Source organism: Amblyomma mixtum, chromosome 2, assembly GCF_055824585.1.
Source record: "Amblyomma mixtum isolate Tamu chromosome 2, ASM5582458v1, whole genome shotgun sequence".
Lineage (NCBI taxonomy): Eukaryota > Metazoa > Arthropoda > Arachnida > Ixodida > Ixodidae > Amblyomma > Amblyomma mixtum.
In genome coordinates, this window is record NC_143013.1 from 9,418,056 (window position 1) to 9,436,305 (window position 18,250).

Here is an 18,250-nt window from a genome sequence, read left to right on the forward strand (position 1 = left end):
TAGGCCACAGAGGGGTACTGCTCACCACTTATGATTATGGCTTCATTTCCTGGCAACAGTATTCGTGTTATTATAGTAAGCGATACTGTGTGCAGCAAACGACAAACATCAACGCGCTTAACTTTGGAAGTGCTTAGTGCTAAGCATGTAGAGCACTACAAGCAACATCCTTAGTATTGTTGCCACTAAAATTATGGTGGAGAGCTGGAAACATGCATGAATATCGTGCGAGGCGGCAATCATTTTTCAGGAGTGCCTCAAAAAGTGGAACTGCAACTAACGCACAGTTTCACCTTCTCCTTTTGATTATACATGAAAACCTGCGGTGCCGTCGTCATTGTCATCTCGACCACCACAACCACTGCTATAATAATAATTATCAACTGCTACGCAGCTACCTCAACTTCAGGAAATACATGTCTTCAATTAATCGGAATTTAACCTTGCCCTGTGCCACGCTGCGGCCACCTTACCCCCATAATCTTATCCATAATCTTATCCATTATTAATCTTATCTATCCACCAGACTCCGTCTCGCCCCTGGGGTGTCCTGGATGGTGCAATGAACTGAAACGAAGAAAAAAAATCTGAAAACATAGGTGTAAGGCAGGGAAGAACATCTGGTTTTTTTGGTAATCGACGCGGCGGTTCCGCTATTTAACCAAGAAGTCTCATCAGAATTAAGCAACGGCCAAACACTGTAAAGCAGAAGCATTGCGACCGTACGAGGCCTTACACTTAGAAAATGAGCTGACAAGCGGTAACAAAGCGGGAAGGCATAGATAGCCCTGTGCGCTTCTCTGCGTGTGCATGCGCGTGCGTGCGTGCGTGCGTGCGTTTGTGTGTGGGAGCGTTTGTGTGGGTGCGTGTGCGTGAGCCAGTGCGTGCACAATGTAAGTACATTCATGATACGTCGAAGCATTTTTCTTTCGTCACCAGCTAACTATTAGAAAAGAGTTAACTATCTTACTTCGTAAAAGTCAACACGATTCGCCTGTTTTCTAATGTCCGGCACCACAGGCACTACACTATGCCGCAGAAACCATTGTTACATATCAAAAACTTCAAACCCGAACAAAAGTCTCCACTGAAACACCCGGTGTGACAGGTAACCAATTTGTTTTCGGGTTACTCACCAGCAGGTATAAGTTTAAAGTCTCAGGAATAAACTTATTGAGAGAAAAAAAAGACAGTAAGACCTGGCGAACAGCAGTGTGGACAACAAGGCACAGCTGGCAACATTGTAGCTAACTAAAATTGTTAGTAATAACTTAGGGTGGCAAATTCAAACCATTTTTTGTCGAAGCCCGTTTCATTCTTATCACACTTAGCGCCGACTGACTGATTAAAGCGACAACAAAGGTGCGGCGATGCTTGCGTGACTGACGAATGGTGACATGGAATAGCACGTCCTATAATAGAATCGTTTTATTATCCTGGCCCTAGACTCAATCACGATGCGTATCGAGTAAATGAGATTAGTCGGTCGTCCATTTCAATGGCAGCGTGGATCCCAAGGGCAAGTAAACGCGATTCGGTGGAATTTAAGAAGATGGCTGACGTGCATGTACGCGAATGATGTAGACCACTACCTTTTAGGCCCACACGCAAAACTCCTTCAATATTTTTAATTATGATGATGATGATGATGACAGTAGTAGTAGTCGTGTCCTTGTGCGCGCGGAGTGGTATGTAAGTCACTGCTGCTGAAGCAGCGCCTGACGCAGATTACGGGAGGACATCACTCAGATGAAGCGGTGAAGATGCAAATGCGTGTCGCTGCACGCACAAATGAGATATCTACGAAGCAACCGGCAGGAGTTGAGGCGTAGCCAGCAGAAAAGGTCGTGCAACCGAAACGCACCAAGACGAGACGCTATATAAAAAAAAAAAATAGACCGCCAACTGTTTCGCGCAGAGCTCCCATTCAGAGACCGCGGCGAGCGACGCTCCCACGCGACTTTAGCGAGGCTGACAAATGGAAAGCGAGTGACATCTGTTGGCGATTACTGGCGACAGAGATTTCCGTTCGACTTGCAGCGCGGCGTCTGTGCAGCGCTTTTATTTCCTCTGTGAGTTTTCGTTTCCCACTTCCTTCCTCTTGAACAAGAGCGCAGCGTTTAGGCAGCCGGTGTTTCAGGGCTGATCAATGGTGCCGCCTCTGTAATTAATTGCTACCCGTAGCGCTTGCAGCCAGCCGTAAACCACAGGCAGAAGTTTTTGCATGGTGAGCCTCATGGTGAGCGATGTGGCCCTTTTTAAACACAGATTAAGGACTTTGAACTTGGCACCATCCTTCCATTGTGCATGCAAGGAAGCAACTGCACGAATTGCCTACACTATTTGATTTTCATACCTTCTTTCTATGTTTGGTCCACCTTCTGAAAGAAGTAATCGCCGGCCTCCTCTTCTTCGTCTATTCGACTTTGTGCTATTGCGAAGTCACTTGCCATAGAATTTTCTCATATTGCAAAAATGGAAAATGTACGCCGCCAAAGTCGCGCGTCTCCTCTCTTTTCAGTACTTTCGTTAACACGTGGTTTAATTAGCATTTAGTTTTTGCCCGCAAAATCAGGCCCATTGTGCATCCATCCAGACGCCAGCTCGTCGTGCCGCGCAACCTCTCTGCCCTCCTCCCCCGTTCAGAGAACGCGGAACCGGAGCGTCGCTTTACAAGAGGCCCGCCAGACACGGCCGCTGCGCAACGTAAACTAAGCCATCGCGGCGGCCGCTCGTAAAAGCGTCACCGAGAGGTTTACAGTATCGGATCGTCTTTCTCTTCCGTTATTCAGCCGCACAGGCCTCTCGGCGCCTGCGTCCTTGAAACTTGCGTCGTCGCTTCCGCGTGGCACGCTCTCGCAGTTCGCGGGAGAGGGAACGGGCCACGCGCCATCTCTGGAACAATAACACTGTCGCGTATCAAGTTTCATCGGCAACGTGTATATCCATATCTCTGTGCCTCCTCGTTCCCTCACTTCTCTAGTGCCTCCTCTTTTAACAGGACATACTGCTGCGGCATTTGTTCGTGTGCGAAGCTCGCCCGACATGGCTTCCCACATTCACTTTCATGCAGCCAGTTTATCTCACTTCTACCTCTCTCCCCTCCGCCCTCCCCGTCCTCTCTCTTCCCCTGTGGCGCAAGCAAGTATTTAGTTACTAGCACAACCGCCGTTTTGGACGCTTGCGTAACGAGCTCTGTTCTCTCGTTCCACTTGTTGCACTGCGGGTATGCATATACCGCTAAAGTCTGGATGTTAGCGGCGTCTCTTTCATCAGCCTTGGCCATGAACCAGTCTGATAATGCTTCATTTTCACTTCGCGAAATTTGATCTCCAAAGCAAATTTCGGATAAGATGACGTCAGCCTGCCAAAGGGCAACTTATAAACGGAAAATGCTTCTACATCGGACCGCGTCAGCTGGGCCAACTGTCGAGGTGAGAAAGGGAGCGGGTCCTCCGAAGGAAAGCATTGAAATTTGTGCAATTCCCCAGAGATGAACAGCACAAATTATAACCGTTTAAATACACAATTAACTCGACAAAGAAATAGTAATACTTATAGTGCGCACAATAAAAATCTGAATACTATAATATGAAAATGAAAATTGAGAAGAATTGCAGTAGCATAACGGAACTCAACAAAGTTGCGCAATTAATTACTCGAGAGAAAAAAATGGACGGACGTTATGCATGAAATTTTGAATGTTTCCATGTTTGGTGGCTATCCGTATTTTCCCCAGGGATGTCCTAGAAAGATTAACTTCATTTTTACTATATTTGGTACTATACTTATGAAATAAATAGTTATTGCGCAATGCGAGGCGCGTAGAAACATGGTGAAGAAAATGGGTGTTGTTAATCAGTGCGATCGGTCACACATTGTGGTGAGATTTTTAAAACAGGATGTCAAAAAAATACTCAGTGATATCAGACACGGATGAGACTCTATGCCTAAGTATTAATGACGGGTCATAGGTTGAGCAACTACTAAATGTTATAATTCGCAGAGCTTCATTTTGAATGTGCTGCAAAGGCGCAAATTGACTCAAGTACGCATTACCCCCTAACGAGATGCAATAAATAATGTGGCTATGCAAGGGCGTCCGCATAACTTTTTCCAGGGGGATGGGGCACCCGATGTCTGGGGATGGGGGCGGAGATAGGTTAGCACCAAGAAGGAACTAGTGCATAAATAATATCCGTAATTCCAGAGGGAAAGGGGGCAACGCCCCCCCGAATTTCGAATGTTTGGTGCTCTTCGCTGCGAACGCAGGAAGCATTTCTCAAGTGCGATTCTGCAGCGTGTAGCAATAGCATTAACATCAGTATCAACATCTTCACCCACTATTTCGTAGGAACCTTTAGTTTTCTCCCTATTACAAATGGAAAGATATTCCCATTCTGTCACGCGGTATTCGTTGCTGGCTGCCGACAGATGGCGCCAGTTGGTGGAATCCAAGAAGGTAGCGTGATATGGCTTCGAATGCAGGCTATACAGGTTCCACGAAGCATTCGTAGTTGAAGCAAAATTTGTACCGGCCTGGGGATCGAACCTGGGACCACCGCACAAGCTAACCTAAACTAACCAGAATGACCAGCAGTTAAAGGCGCACTGAAGAGGAATCTGAACTCGTCTTTTTGCTGCGGGAACTCGATCTATACGTTCCGTGTATTGTTAGAAACTTATTGCCCTGTGTGGCCGATTTCCCTAATTAAACCGAATTAAAGTCAGGCTCCCGTCTTTATTTTTTGAATTCTCCCCGTACGACGGGCGGAGTCGACCAACGCGCGGAGTGCCTATAAGCAAGCTCCGTGGAGGCTTTGCTTTCGCTTTATTTTGTTTTTTAGGTTTCCGTGAATAAACAGTTTCATTCGCAGGTAATATAGGCGCAAAATAAGCCCGCAGAAAAAAAAATACACGTGGACTATTTGCTTCTACGGATTACTACGTATGACTCCGCCGATGGCAGAGCGGCAAGCCGCCACGGGACTGGGTGAAAGGCACTCCACGCGTTGGTCGACTCCACCCACCGCTCGGGGAGAATTCAAAAAAAAAAAAAAAAAAAAGGCGGGAGCCGGACGTTAATTTGATTTAATTAGGGAAATCGGCCAAAAAGGGCAATAAATTGCAGTTTCTAAGAATGCTCGGAACGTGTAGATCGAGTTCCCGCGGCAAAAAGACGAGTTCAGATTCCTCTTCACTGCAACTTTAAATGCTGTTTCTCAAGTTAATTTATTGATTTTATTTATTTACAGAATACTGCAGACCGAATCGGTCCAAGCAGGAGGCATAATGTAACAACAGGAAACATAATTTGAGCAACACTTGTTGTTGGGCTAGTTGGTAATACATACTTCTGAAGGAACCAGCGCACAAAACACAACGGACAAGAAAAAGGTGGTACACGACCAGCGCTCCTGTCAGCGCTCCTGTCCGTCGTGTACCACCTTTTTCTTGTCCGTTGTGTTTTGTGCGCTGGTTCTTTCAGAAGAGGAAACATAATGTAGTCAATTGGAGCTTATATGTAAGAGGCAAAGTAAATGAACTGCGTAGCAGCATTGGTATGCTGTTATTCTTATTAAGTGGCATCGAGATGGCGTTTCTTCGTGCAGCTAACTGTGACTAGTGATTCAAGTGCGCAATGTGCATGAATTCTTTTTAGTGCTATGGTGGTCTTGAGCGGAAGGATCAGTTGTCAAGAACAAAAACAAAAAAAACGAGCGAGGTTCGAGTTCGCGTACTGTCAACATTCAAGAGATGCTTCGTGGTGTATCTGGTTCAGTGATTGCAAACATTGAAAGTTCTCAGAATTATTCGCTTTTTCCTTTAGCGGGCCAACAAACATCGTTTTAGGCGGCAGCCAAGCGTACGTTTTATTCGCCATCGCTGATCGTCGTTAGTTCTAGACACGGTGTAGTTCTGGAGCACCAGTGCCCCAATAACACAACGTTTGTTCTTGAGAGCCTGCGTCTGCTTCCCTCCCTGCCCACTTGGACATTGTCTCTCAACGGGACAATATTTAATAATATAATGCCTCATAACGCCGCCCCTTCAGGAAGCAAGCCAGTGAGTCGGACAACTTGACACGCACTGAACATTCACAATAAATTCGAAGGTGACTGCGCTTTCGCTTCGATCAACAAGATCGATAAGTTTTTCCTGACGTGGTGATCGCTCACTCTAAGATACAAATGACGGTACAGCACTGAGTAACCAAACCGGTCGCTGAGCTCATGTATTTCTTTCAGCCTCCTTGCAAAAATTAACTGCGTTAGAGTACGTTCAGCAAAAAGTGAATACCTTCAAGTCACGGCACACCATACGAGCGGAACTGAATCAAGCACCCGCAGCAACCAGCCTATGATACAGAGTGATGCTCCCCATTCCCTGCATTATCAACGGTCTCTGCGGCGTACCTACCCCGAAAGGCTGCGCACAGTCGGGTGATCTCGAGGCTAATTTGTGCCGACGCTACCAACGTGTCGACTGCCGGGGAGATCCACGGGAGACAAAAAAAGCCTGACAGGACCCATCACGATGGTAACAAAGGTAAGTCGCGATAACGGCGATTCTTTTAACCTCTTCGACCACTTCCTCCCCTCTGAGACTGAGCGCCTCATTTGGAGAACACCGGTAACCGGGGCTACGTTTGCATAAGACGGAAGACAATGAATGTCTACGAGCGTCTTGCCCCCCCTCCCCCTTCCCCCTCTCCGTTTTTTTCTTCTCCGCTTTGAAGTCTGTGTCGCTCGACCGGAGCCGCGTGCGTTTTATGGGAGGCTTCTCGGGGGGAACGGGGGGGGGGGGGGGGGGGGGGGTGCTAGGTTGTATCCTGTTTCCACGAAGCTTTGTTCTGCACCGGCGCGTGTCGTGTCGTTGATGTGCGCAAATGACGACGCTGACAGCCGCGTGTTCGGAAAGGTGAACCTCGCCTCGCGCGCTATCTACGTCGTTGATCACAACTACGCTCCCCGTATAGACGACTCTTGCTGCTTTGATTCAGCGCCGTACCGTGGCACCACTTATAGACAGCAATAGTACTAAAAAGAGCACCAAATTCTTAGAGCGATGTATGTACACTAGCGATGGTGTACCACTGAATATGTGCGCAGTGCTGTCCATGTTTAGCGGGAAAAACTTGTTAGCGTACCAACACTGACTGCACCTCACATGTCTCTAAATTACTGCGGATTAGTCGCGAGTGCTAGTGTCGGTGAGGACCTGTGCGTACGAGTGGATGTGGGGCCCTGTTTGTGAGAGCGGTGTGAACCGTTTTGACTGCAAGAGCGCATGAGCGTAAATTCACAATGTTCACGTTAGGTTACGTACAGTGGCCACCCTTACCAAAACTTTTTAAAAAGTACTTCTCTCTATAAAGTCTATACAATTTCTATAGACAAATACTAGAGAACAGTATATAGGCAATAGAAATGGTACAGACAGTCTATGGACAATCTATAGATTTATGGCCGTTCACTTTTAGTAGAATTTCTCTATAGACTATGAATAGACAAAAAGAAATATCTACAGAAAGACAATACAGTCTATAAATAGTCTGTAGACTATCTATAGACCGTTTTTATAAGGGAAGCCCAAGTGGATGAGTTGCTAATATGTTTTCGAAAACACAGCCTTTATAAATGCCTGTAGGCAGGCAAAAGAAGGCAAAGGGCCAGCGCTGATCTTGAATGTATATGCGTCAAAATCATGCATCACTTGCAAAACTTTCAATGGTAAGTCCGAAGACTGCTCGTCGACTGTGCATAGTCCGCTCTACTGAAAAGTTCCAGAGCTGAACCGCCAGTCATATACACCAGCCTGCTTTCTCAATGCTTGCTGATACACACAGTCATCGAACATGTGCTATCTTCAACCTTCAAGTCCAATCTTCGTAATTCATGTTCAACATCTTCATCAACACATGCCATCTTCAAACGCGCACAATGACGTTATTCAGAATCAGAACTATACCACGACTTTGGGCCAAGGCCTATCTAAAAATGATTTTCAACATTAAAAAAAAAAAAAAACTTTCATAGTCGCGCGTAGTCAGCATTTCATACATGTGACCTCACTCGATCACGATCCTTTAGGAACAATCTAGTGATCGCGTCTAGGAAACCTACGCAGAATAATTCGCTTCACGTGGCAAACAGAAAACAATAAGATATAGTTTGCCCATTGCTCATGAAGAAAGAAAGCCGATTCAAAAAGCAAACAATAGACGCCGCGGATATAATATAACGATCCAACGTATTGCTCACGCCCACTACACCTGCATAACGTGCAGAGCGCAAGAATAGAGCAGATGGGAAAGACAGAGCCACGTGGAAAATAGAAATGTTGGCGTGCGCGCGCAAGTCGAAACCGGTGCCGCAAAACCCGTGCCGCACTTCCTGTTCGGATTTGCGCATTGCCAAAAAAGAAACAGAAGCTCGGAGAACCAAAACAGGCTGCCCCGATTCACCTCACAGCCCTCCAGTACATACCACGCCGCACCGTGACAAAGTGGTGAAACCGAGCACAACACAGATCGGACTACCGGTCGCCATTACGTTGTTTCTATATATGTTGTATAGCCGATGAAATCAGATACGGGTGTTGAAACTGGTGGAAACGTTAGCTCGTGCAGCTTGCAATTTCTGCCCGTATGGCGGCCTTCTTTTTCTGTTTTTTTTTTTTTTTTTTTTTTTTTGTGGGGATAGTTGGTTGAGGTAGGCATTTCCGGGTTGGCGGCGCTGCCGTCGTTGTTGACGCCAGTAACCGAAAACTGCGACGTTATCAAGTCGCGCGACCATCGTCTCTCAGGTGGCTGTTTGGGAACAACGTCTGCGTCGTGACGTCACAACGCCACTCGACACCACCCTGCGGACCAGTGACGAGGGTTGTGGTCTAACCAGCCAATCAAGTGGTCTGGAACTTTGGAAGCAGTGTGAAACCAGTTTTGGAACGTTTAACATTTTTTAGCCAAACAATGAAAGCGGGTTATACCAGAGCGCGTTCTGTACGTTACAGACTTCGTCGCTTGTATCTGAAGCTTCAGTGAACGCACCACAACTATTATCTTTACTAATAACTTTACTAATTTCTCTCTCTCTGACATAAGTAAAGCAGCGCGAATGAGAGTGCCCGAAAGCGTCCCAAAGCAACTGAGGCTATGAGAGGCGCCGTAGTGAAGGGCTCCGGAAATTTCGACCACCTGGGGTTCTTTAACGTGCACTGCCATCGCACCGTACACGGGCTTCCAGAATTTCGCCTCCATCGAAATTCGACCGCCGCGGCAGGGATCGAACCCCGTCTTTCGGGTCGGCAGCCGAGCTCCATAACCAGTGAGCCACCGCGGCGGCGGGACAGGAAAGAGCGCTCTTTACGACGATAATTCTTTACTATTTTAATTTATTTCTCTCTGTCTCCCTTGATCCTTTCATTTTTTTTTTATTTATCTTTCTTCCAAAGATTGTTTGCCTTCGCTCTTTCTCCATCTCTTCCTATCTGTCTTCCTTTCTTTCTCTCCTTCCTCTTTTTCCTTCCTTTCTGGGGTCTCAAAATTAACTGCCCGTTCCAGGGCTTATCTCGGTCACATGATTTCCTTTTCTCGTGTCTCGCCACTTGCCGCCCTTGCGCTGACTCAGAGAGAACGCTCGCCCGCGCGCTTGTTCCAGATAAGCGCGGAGTTGCTCCCTGCCTCCGCGCGTTTGCATAACTTCCTCTTCAATGCCCGCGCCTCTGTGCTTTTCCTGCCGGTCCGGGAGCGGCGATGGAGAGATAGCCCAGATTGCCACCTAAGACGCGCTTTCAAAGGGCGAACAGGATATATCTCTGGCAAACACGAGATAGATACTCGTATCATCACAAAGCGCGCACTCGTATGTCAGGTTGTTTCACGAGAGTGTCAGAATCTGGGGCAGTGGTTCATGTCCGCTAAGCAGAAGCTGTCTGACACAAGGCTGCGAGTGTTTTGTGCGTGTGTGTGTGCGTGTGTGTGTGTGTGCGTGCGCTTGCGTGTGTGTGTGCGCGCGCGCGTGTGCGTGCGTACGTGCGTGCGTGTGTGCCTGTGTGCGTGCGTGCGTGCGCGCGCATTGGCACTATGAACCTTAGGTTTGGTTCGTGGGGTTTAACGTCCCAAAGCGACTAAGGCTATGAGAGACGCCGTAGTGGAGGGCTCCGGAAATTTCGACCACCTGGGGTTCTTTAACGTGCACTGACATCGCACAGTACACGGGCCTCTAGAATTTCTCCTCCAAAGAAATTCTAGCCGCCGCGGCAGGGATCGAACCCGCGTCTTTTGGGTCAGCAGCCGAGCACCATAGCCACTGAGCCACCGCGGCGGCTCTTAGTATGCCACCTCGGATATGACGAACTTTCGTGTCTGGATCTCAGAAGTAACGAACTTGGTGTGTTGACCTCGGATATAACGGATATCACCAGCCCAGATATAACAAACTTCAATGTGTCAACTTCGACTAAAACGAACGTTTGGCAGCTAGCGCATTCAAACAATCCACCGGGGATCGCCTAAGGGTTTTATATCCTTTTTTTTTTTTAGCCATCAGTGGTTATATTTACCACGATGAGCTCCACAAGAGGAGCGTCGCACATGACGTCAAGGGCACCATGGTGTTAGAACGAACGTAGCTTCCGTATAGGTCAGTCCTGAGAGCAGGTTGCGATCACTGAATCAAATTAGATAAGCGCCCTTGCTTCTAGTCTTCAGGCCGGCAGCCACAAAGACTTAATCACTTCAGTCCACCCCATCTACAGGAAGGATTTTTGCGCTAATGCGTGTGTATGTGCGTGCGTGCGTGCGTGCGTGCGCTCTAAAAAATTAAAGGTCCTTTTATCAAGCACAGCTCTTGACGTTGAAAAGCGTGTACTGTGTAATAAAAAGGAAATCCGCAGTGCGAAAAAAAAAGCCTTATATGTAATCCACGACATATGGCATGCACTGTCCCGATATCCAAGCAGAAATGCGAAGCGCTTCTGAAATGTGTAGCTTGCAGTGCTGTTTTGTTTTTTATTGTGGGTGCGTACGCTGCAACGTCCTTGCAGAGCTTGACGAGGACAGTACGGAGAAAGCGTTCATCTTCCTCGTTCATCTTCCTTGTATCTTCCTCGTTGAAAACCATTCAAACTTCGTTGTGAACAGCAGTCCGATTGCCTCTGATGCATCGAATTCGTACATACTGAAGGAGGCACTTACAATACGGGAAGCTGCTCATTTGCGACAGGGAAGAAAATTCTACTTATCCTTTCCGACACAATAGAAGACGCATGACAAAAACTAGAACCAATTATGGCAAACAAACAGTTCCTTACCAAATGGCTTCGATTCGTAATAAACTTGAAGGTACCTTGAATTTCACATCCAGTATTAGCACATTCAAAAAGCACATTAAAGATGTCCTAATAATATCAGGTGTTTTGTACGGAGAGTGAGGAGTACTTTTGACATGCATACACAGGATATATCCTTCTCTTGTACCATGGTTTTTCACTTTATTTTATGCGAAGCATACTACTTTAGCTACCACTTCAGCCCTTCACCGTGGTTATGCGCCTCCAAATCACGTGATACATGACGTCACACCACGCGACACGATGACGTCACGACAGTAGAGAAACGGGGGCCCACCGCGCGCCGTCGCTGTGGTTGTGCGCCTCCAAATCACGTGATACATGACGTCACACCACGTGACACGATGACGTCACGACAGTGGAGAAACGGGGGCCCACCTCGCGCCGTCGCTGTGGTTGTGCGCCTCCAAATCACGTGACACGATGATGCCACACCACGTGACACGATGACGTCACGGCAGTGGAGAAACGGGGGCCCACCTCGCGCCGTCGCTGTGGTTGTGCGCCTCCAAATCACGTGATACATGACGTCACACCACGTGACACGATGACGTCCCGGCAGTGGAGAAACGGGGGCCCACCTCGCGCCGTCGCTGTGGTTGTGCGCCTCCAAATCACGTGATACATGACGTCACACCACGTGACACGATGACGTCACGACAGTGGAGAAACGGGGGCCCACCTCGCGCCGTCGCTGTGGTTGTGCGCCTCCAAATTACGCGACAGGATGATGCTTCGCATTCTCCAGGCTTAACCAAGTTAAGCCTCAGCCATTTTTTTGTTATAAATATTGTATTGTATTGTATTGTATGCTGAACAAATTCTCTGTATAATATCCTTGCATATTATTGTACCTATTTATATCATTCCATATACTGTGTTAATGTTGTGATTATATTGGCATAAATTGTCCACATTTGTTTTAATTATATGCCTTACCTTCATGTTATGCGCAAATTGTATTGCACTTCCGTCGACTGCAGAGGGACACAGGCCTCGTCAGGCGCCACAGCCTTTAGCCTCTGCCCCTGCAGTAGATGCTGTAACTGCTCTGCTCAAATGAATCTTTTCAATTTCAAAAAAAAAAAAGCTACCGAAGGTAATCGACACTTGTGCACACAACCGTGCATAGATCTGGTGGATACCTCAGTTGAGTTTTCTGCGACCGAGAAGTGTTTTGTATTCTTCAGTTTTCTTTTTTTTTCTGTTTAGGACAGACATCATCCAGCACCAGCGATGAATATCCCCATTCACCGAGCGAGTAAAAAATAAAGTGGACTGCCAATGGTACTGAATAATTTGCATGTGCATGTTCTGTTGAGTAAATTGACTGAACCCAACTGATTTTTCTCACGCCACAGACCCAAGCGACCATCACTTGACTCTGGCTGCATACTCAAGAGCAATTGCGTGCAATATCAGTTCGTAGTTGGCGAATACCTTAGCGACAGTTAATTTTGCGCTAGAGTGAACGGGACATGCACCGGTGCGGCCGAAATATTTCGGAGCACGCTTTATGCTAAAAATTTGCTAAAATATGTGTCAATTATTTTCTATTAGTAAGACGCGAGAAAAGTTCGGTCGTAGAAGGTTACTCCGTAATATTGTGGCGGGGATTGTACAAGGCAATGCAAGGGGTGTATCACCGTTGGCTGCTGTGCCTGGGACGTCGATGGTAATATCGTAAAAGTGGGATCGACCCGGTATCCGTGCTCTTGAAGAAAGAAAAAAATAGCTAAACAAAATTTTTCAGCTGAAAGAAAAAAAATCCGCGCCTCCTTGCTCTCAGTGTGCGAAGACCCGACCGCGGTCGGCCGTTCACCACGCGATGCGTACACTATATTGGTACATGACGGCCGTGTGACGTAGCATCACCATATCGGCCTGCCTTAGAGGAAGGAAAGCTCGCGAGAGGCCTTCATGTCCGCCTTCAAAAAATGTGTCGTAACGGCCTCTCCTAAATCCTTTCCTTCCTCCATGCTGGCTGCAGATGAGAGTGACGTCACAGCGCACGCCCGTGGTTGGCAGCCGCCACTGTACCACACCACGTAGAGACGTCACGGTCGTGTGACTTCTTTTAGTTTTCTTTTGATCGTGCATTGCCACCCGCTCTGGAAAATCTCCACCCGTACGGCTATCGCCGTAAAAGGAGCTACGGCCCTTGTCAGTGGCGCAGTGCCCATTCGATCGGATCCGGCCGGGAAGCTGACGAAATGCCGGTGCAACTACGGTCACGCGTGTTCCCACTTTCTAAAAACAGAGCGGAGCAGCAGATGCCGTCACGTGTGCCGCCTCATCCGCTCCTTCCTCGCGGGGCCTGTGTCGCACAATTACGCGCAGGCGGAACTGTGGCCACCCGCCTCAACGAAGGTCGACCGCCTGAGCTCTGTGCGAGTACGTATACGAGCATGCGTTACACCACGAACTGGCAACAGAAATGCGATACTATGATATCACTGAAGTCAACACTTCCTTTGTAACGCGGTGGTCAACTGCCTATACGACGATAAACAGGGCGTCGCAGCTAACATGAACCCAATGTCTAAAAAATCGTTACAGGTTACGACAATAGGACTGTAACATTATTGACATTATTGTTGGCGGCTATCTAGAGCAAATAGGTGCGGATTTCACAAACCTTTTTCCGAATTGCCATAAGGAATCCGTGATTCTGGGACCCTGGTCTCAACTGTCTTGAGCACAGAAAGCTATCAAAAGCAAGAGCCGGATGGCTTGAGCGCTCTAAAGACTTACTCTAGGTGTATTTTGTTTGAATTGACCGCATCGAACCCACACCATGGGCATGTTCAGGATTTCACTCTCTTTCAAAGCCTTTTCCCTCTCCCCATTAGCGGAGCAGCCAACCAGATTTATGCCAGGTTAACTTCCCTGCCTTCTTTCTCTTTATTTTGAATTCGTTGATTATAATCTAGCAACAACGTGTAAGTGCTTTTGCAAGCCGCTAGGGATCACAGACCATTTCACAAAAGGGAAATGAATTATAATTTATGTTCTCAATGAAGTGAGCGAGCCGACCTCAGTGCCCTTCGAGCTGCTTCGAATTGAGATTTCACACGAGCAATAGACAGACCGTCGTTTAATCGACAGGCAAGAACAGGGACCGAGTATTCTTTCCCTTCTTCTACTTTAACATTTTTTTTTTTTTTCTGGACAAAAGCGAAAGCCTTCTCGGCCACTCCCATACTTCGATTGTAGAGCAGTCGAACAACGGAGCGTGCCCGGGTTTCCTCGGGTACTATATAGACAAAGATAAAATTGAGCAAGCCCGCAGGAATCAGCGAGCGAGTAGAGCTGTGGTGATAGGTGCACAAACGAGGTCTCAGAAGTGCTGGCAGGAAAGCTCTTCCCGTTTGTGTCACGACGAAGAGGGCGGCAGAACGATCAAGTCGAACAAACCACACACGGCCACCGAGGTGCGCCGTCGCACTTTGCTTCCTGCTTGTCCCCACACACTGCGGCTAAGAAAAGCTCATGCAGTGCGGTCACTACCAACATAAGCCCGTCTAGTGGTCGACCTCGTCAACCACGTCAGCCTCTTCTCCGCTGTCGCAGAGACGACGCCAGCAGAGTGGGTCCGACAGAGCACTACCGCGTAAGGACAAAAGCGTCTCGCGCCACCAAGCGGACAGTCGGCCGCATCTCGACAGCGGAGCTCCACAAGTGCTGGCACCGTTGCACAATGGGTGGCCAGTAAGATGAAACATAAACAGCGCGTTCCAACTCGCTTTTGTGCGCTGCCTTCGCTCTCGCGCTTCGGCTGTTTGCACAACGCCGTCGCCGCCAGCACTCCACTCGACAGCCGCGACAACGGCGACAACAGCCGTCGCTGCGCGTAACGCGCGGTCCGTCCGACGACCGACAGACCGAACGACCAGCGGGTTCTGGGACGCAAACAGACGCCGCCTTTCGCCTTGTTGCGCCTAAGTGTACAACACACACGCCCGACCGGAGCGAGCACCCGCCGCGAACGACGGCAGCATTCTCTGTGCATCGCCTCTAATTTGCTGATGAAAATAAAGTGGCCGCTCCAGCGCCGCGATAGAAGCAGGCTGGATGAGGCCGGAGCTTCTTTCTTCTCTGCGGGGCGGCCACTTTAATACGCGTGGGCAGAGATGGAAGCAGCAGCAGCGGCATGTACAGTTCAGAGCGTCTTCCGCGGGAGTCCTTTTCTGTCGCGACGCGTGCGGCGATCGCCGAGGACACGCGCGCGGAGCGCCCCCCAACGACCGTCGCCGCGGACAGCTCCGGCGCAGCACGCTACGTGACCCGAAGTTAATCATCTCATTTCAGAGGGGCCAGGCCTCGTCGACTCGGCGATGGGGGCGGCGGGAGGCATGGCAGGAGGAGGAGACGCCGTGTTTAGCCTCTCGTTTCGGACCGTGCTTGGCGGAGCGGAATGTTGACAGGCCCCGCTTTAATCTCTTCCTTCTACGCCTCCTTTGTTTCTTCGTCGCCAGCCCGCGAAGGGAAGACGGCGCGCGCTCGTCAAGAGGTTCATAATTGAATCGCACTGTGGAGAGTTGAGGCGGGCGCGCCCGTCTCCTGTTTGTGTTGGACGGGTGGCGAGACAACCAGAAAGGCGTTGCTGCTGCTTCCACTTCTACCCTCGCGCAGCGCGGAGGGAGACGAGCGAAGCGATTGTTTTCACAGTTCCGCTGATAGCGACGTACGTTTCCACTGGTGGTCTCAATGTACGGGCAGTGCCCCGCGTTTTAATGAAATTCGTGTGCTCTGCCTGCCACGCGTTCGCGCGTAAAACTGTACAGTCTTCCATTGTTGGGTCTCTGAGAGATCTAGGCGCTGCACAGGCAGCACGCGCGTAAGTTTTACGGTGCGAAAGAAACTGCGCTTCATGTTTGCGTTTCAAGTCACGTGAATGCAAGAAGAGCGTTGGAGTGGGATAGTTCGTTGGTGCTACCACTGACTGATCCTCCGTTGTCGTAGCCATTTCTCGGCAGCGAAAACTCATTTCGGCGCAAGAATAATAGTAAGTGATCAAGGAGTTTTACTCCTGACGAGGAGTTTCAGTGGCATACGAGAATAAATAGGGTCTCTATTGTTACTTTTAGTAACACATGCCGCGTCGCTTATAATATCGGTCATGATTGGTTCCTGTTATTTAGCTCCCTAATTAGGCACAAAGCAAGTACCTATTGGCCAATCCGGTAAACAATGATTTCTTCCTCGTGGCATAGGTGAAAAAAAAAATCTCTTTCTCCTCTTATCACCTTTCCTAATCTTTTTCTCTTAACTCTTGCGCTGTCTAAATTTCGTTGTCAATGTGTTCTACCCGCGAAACATTAGTGGTGCGGGCGAGGTCTTCTATCGATGTAAACCTAGTGAGTCAATATCCTTTTTTTTCTGGCCGATTCAATGCAAGTGTGGTGCTAATAAATGTTTCCCTTTCTTTCTTTCTTTCTTTCTTTCTTTCTTTCTTTCTTTCTTTCTTTCTTTCTTTCTTTCTTTCTTTCTTTCTTTCTTTCTTTCTTCCTTTCTTTCTTTCTCTCTATCATTCTTTCTTTCTTCCTTCCTTTCTGTCTTTCCTTTCCTTCTTTCTTTCTTTCTTTCTTTCTTTCTTTCGTTCTCTCTTTCTTTCTTTCTTTCTTTCTTTCGTTCTTTCTTTCTCTTTACTTCTTTCTTCCTTTCCTTCTTTCTTTCTTTCTTTCTTTCTTTCTTTCTTTATTCCTTTCTTTCTTCCTTTCTCTCTTTCTTTCTTCTCATGGATACACTAGACTATAGACCAGATTTTTTTACCCTCGCACGCAGGCTGCGGGCGCACTCCTACTCTCGACACCAGTCGCCATCTGTCGGCTAGCGCGGCCCGAGGGACTGCGGGTCGCGCCGGCGAAGCGCGTAGAACGCATGTATACGTGTTCGCTTCTGCCGTTGTTGTGCTCCATCAGCTAACGTATGAGGGTGTGTGCTGTGCGTCACTACTCACATTTTCCCTCTTCCAGACAGTACTGCGGTTATCTTGTGCGCAGTTACTCGTTATCGTGACATCCGAAGGTAGTCGACCAGGTAGTGTACGGACTGGAAACCGGCACTTCTAAGCTGCGCTGTCGTGTCGTTCGTTGTCGCCTTTTACGTGCGATATCATCTATGATAATTTTATGCATCAGAATGTCGATCTATTGATTTGACTCAGTGGAGTAGTAACTGGATAGGCGAGCTGCAAACTGAAGGTTGTCCCGACGGAGCGCGTGTTTTCGATCACCAGTACGTGTTCGGCATCCTTGCGCTGAGCTTGCTCTTGTTCCCATTAAACACATTTCATGCACAGGATTGTAAGCACGACCGCTACCGATTTCAGCTGCTTTTTCCGCACGAATGTCAGAGGTATCTGGGGGGGTAAAGGTTTATCTATAGCATCTTTCTGCTGTTGGTATCTACCTTATAGTTTGGTTTGGTTTATTAAGGTTTTACGTCCCAAAGCGACTCAGGCTATGAGGGACGCCGTAGTGAAGGGCTCCGGAAATTTCGACCACCTGGGGTTCTTTAACGTGCACTGACATCGCACAGTACACGGGCCTCTACAATTTCGCCTCCATCGAAATTCGGCCGCCGCGGCCGGGATCGAACCCGCGTCTTTTGGGCCAGAGCCGAGAGCCGTAACGACTGAGCCACTGCAGCGGTGCGGTATCTACCTTATTCATAGGAAAATATGCGCGATTTCATTACATTTTCCACACTTAGCCAAACGGCTACGCAACGCTCTCACACGCTGCGAGAGCTCCTGAATAAAATAACGCGACTTCGGACCTCAGAATTAGTGAAAGCTGGATTAGCTGCTCATATCTATTCAAGCTTTGATAAATTAAGAGAAAGTACATTTTTATGCACCAGGTTGCATAAACAATGACAAAATTTTAGG

General features: G+C 48.2%; 1 long non-coding RNA gene across 1 annotated transcript in view; it reads left to right on the top strand.

Annotated features, from left to right (window-relative positions):
- Nucleotides 1-1,971: 1,971 nt before the first annotated feature.
- LOC149358355 (uncharacterized) overlaps nt 1,972-18,250 on the top strand; it is a 160,850-nt gene continuing 144,571 nt past the window's right edge. The window contains exon 1 of the long non-coding RNA XR_016288232.1: nt 1,972-2,072. This is a non-coding gene — a long non-coding RNA (uncharacterized LOC149358355). The remainder of the gene's footprint in view (nt 2,073-18,250) is intronic.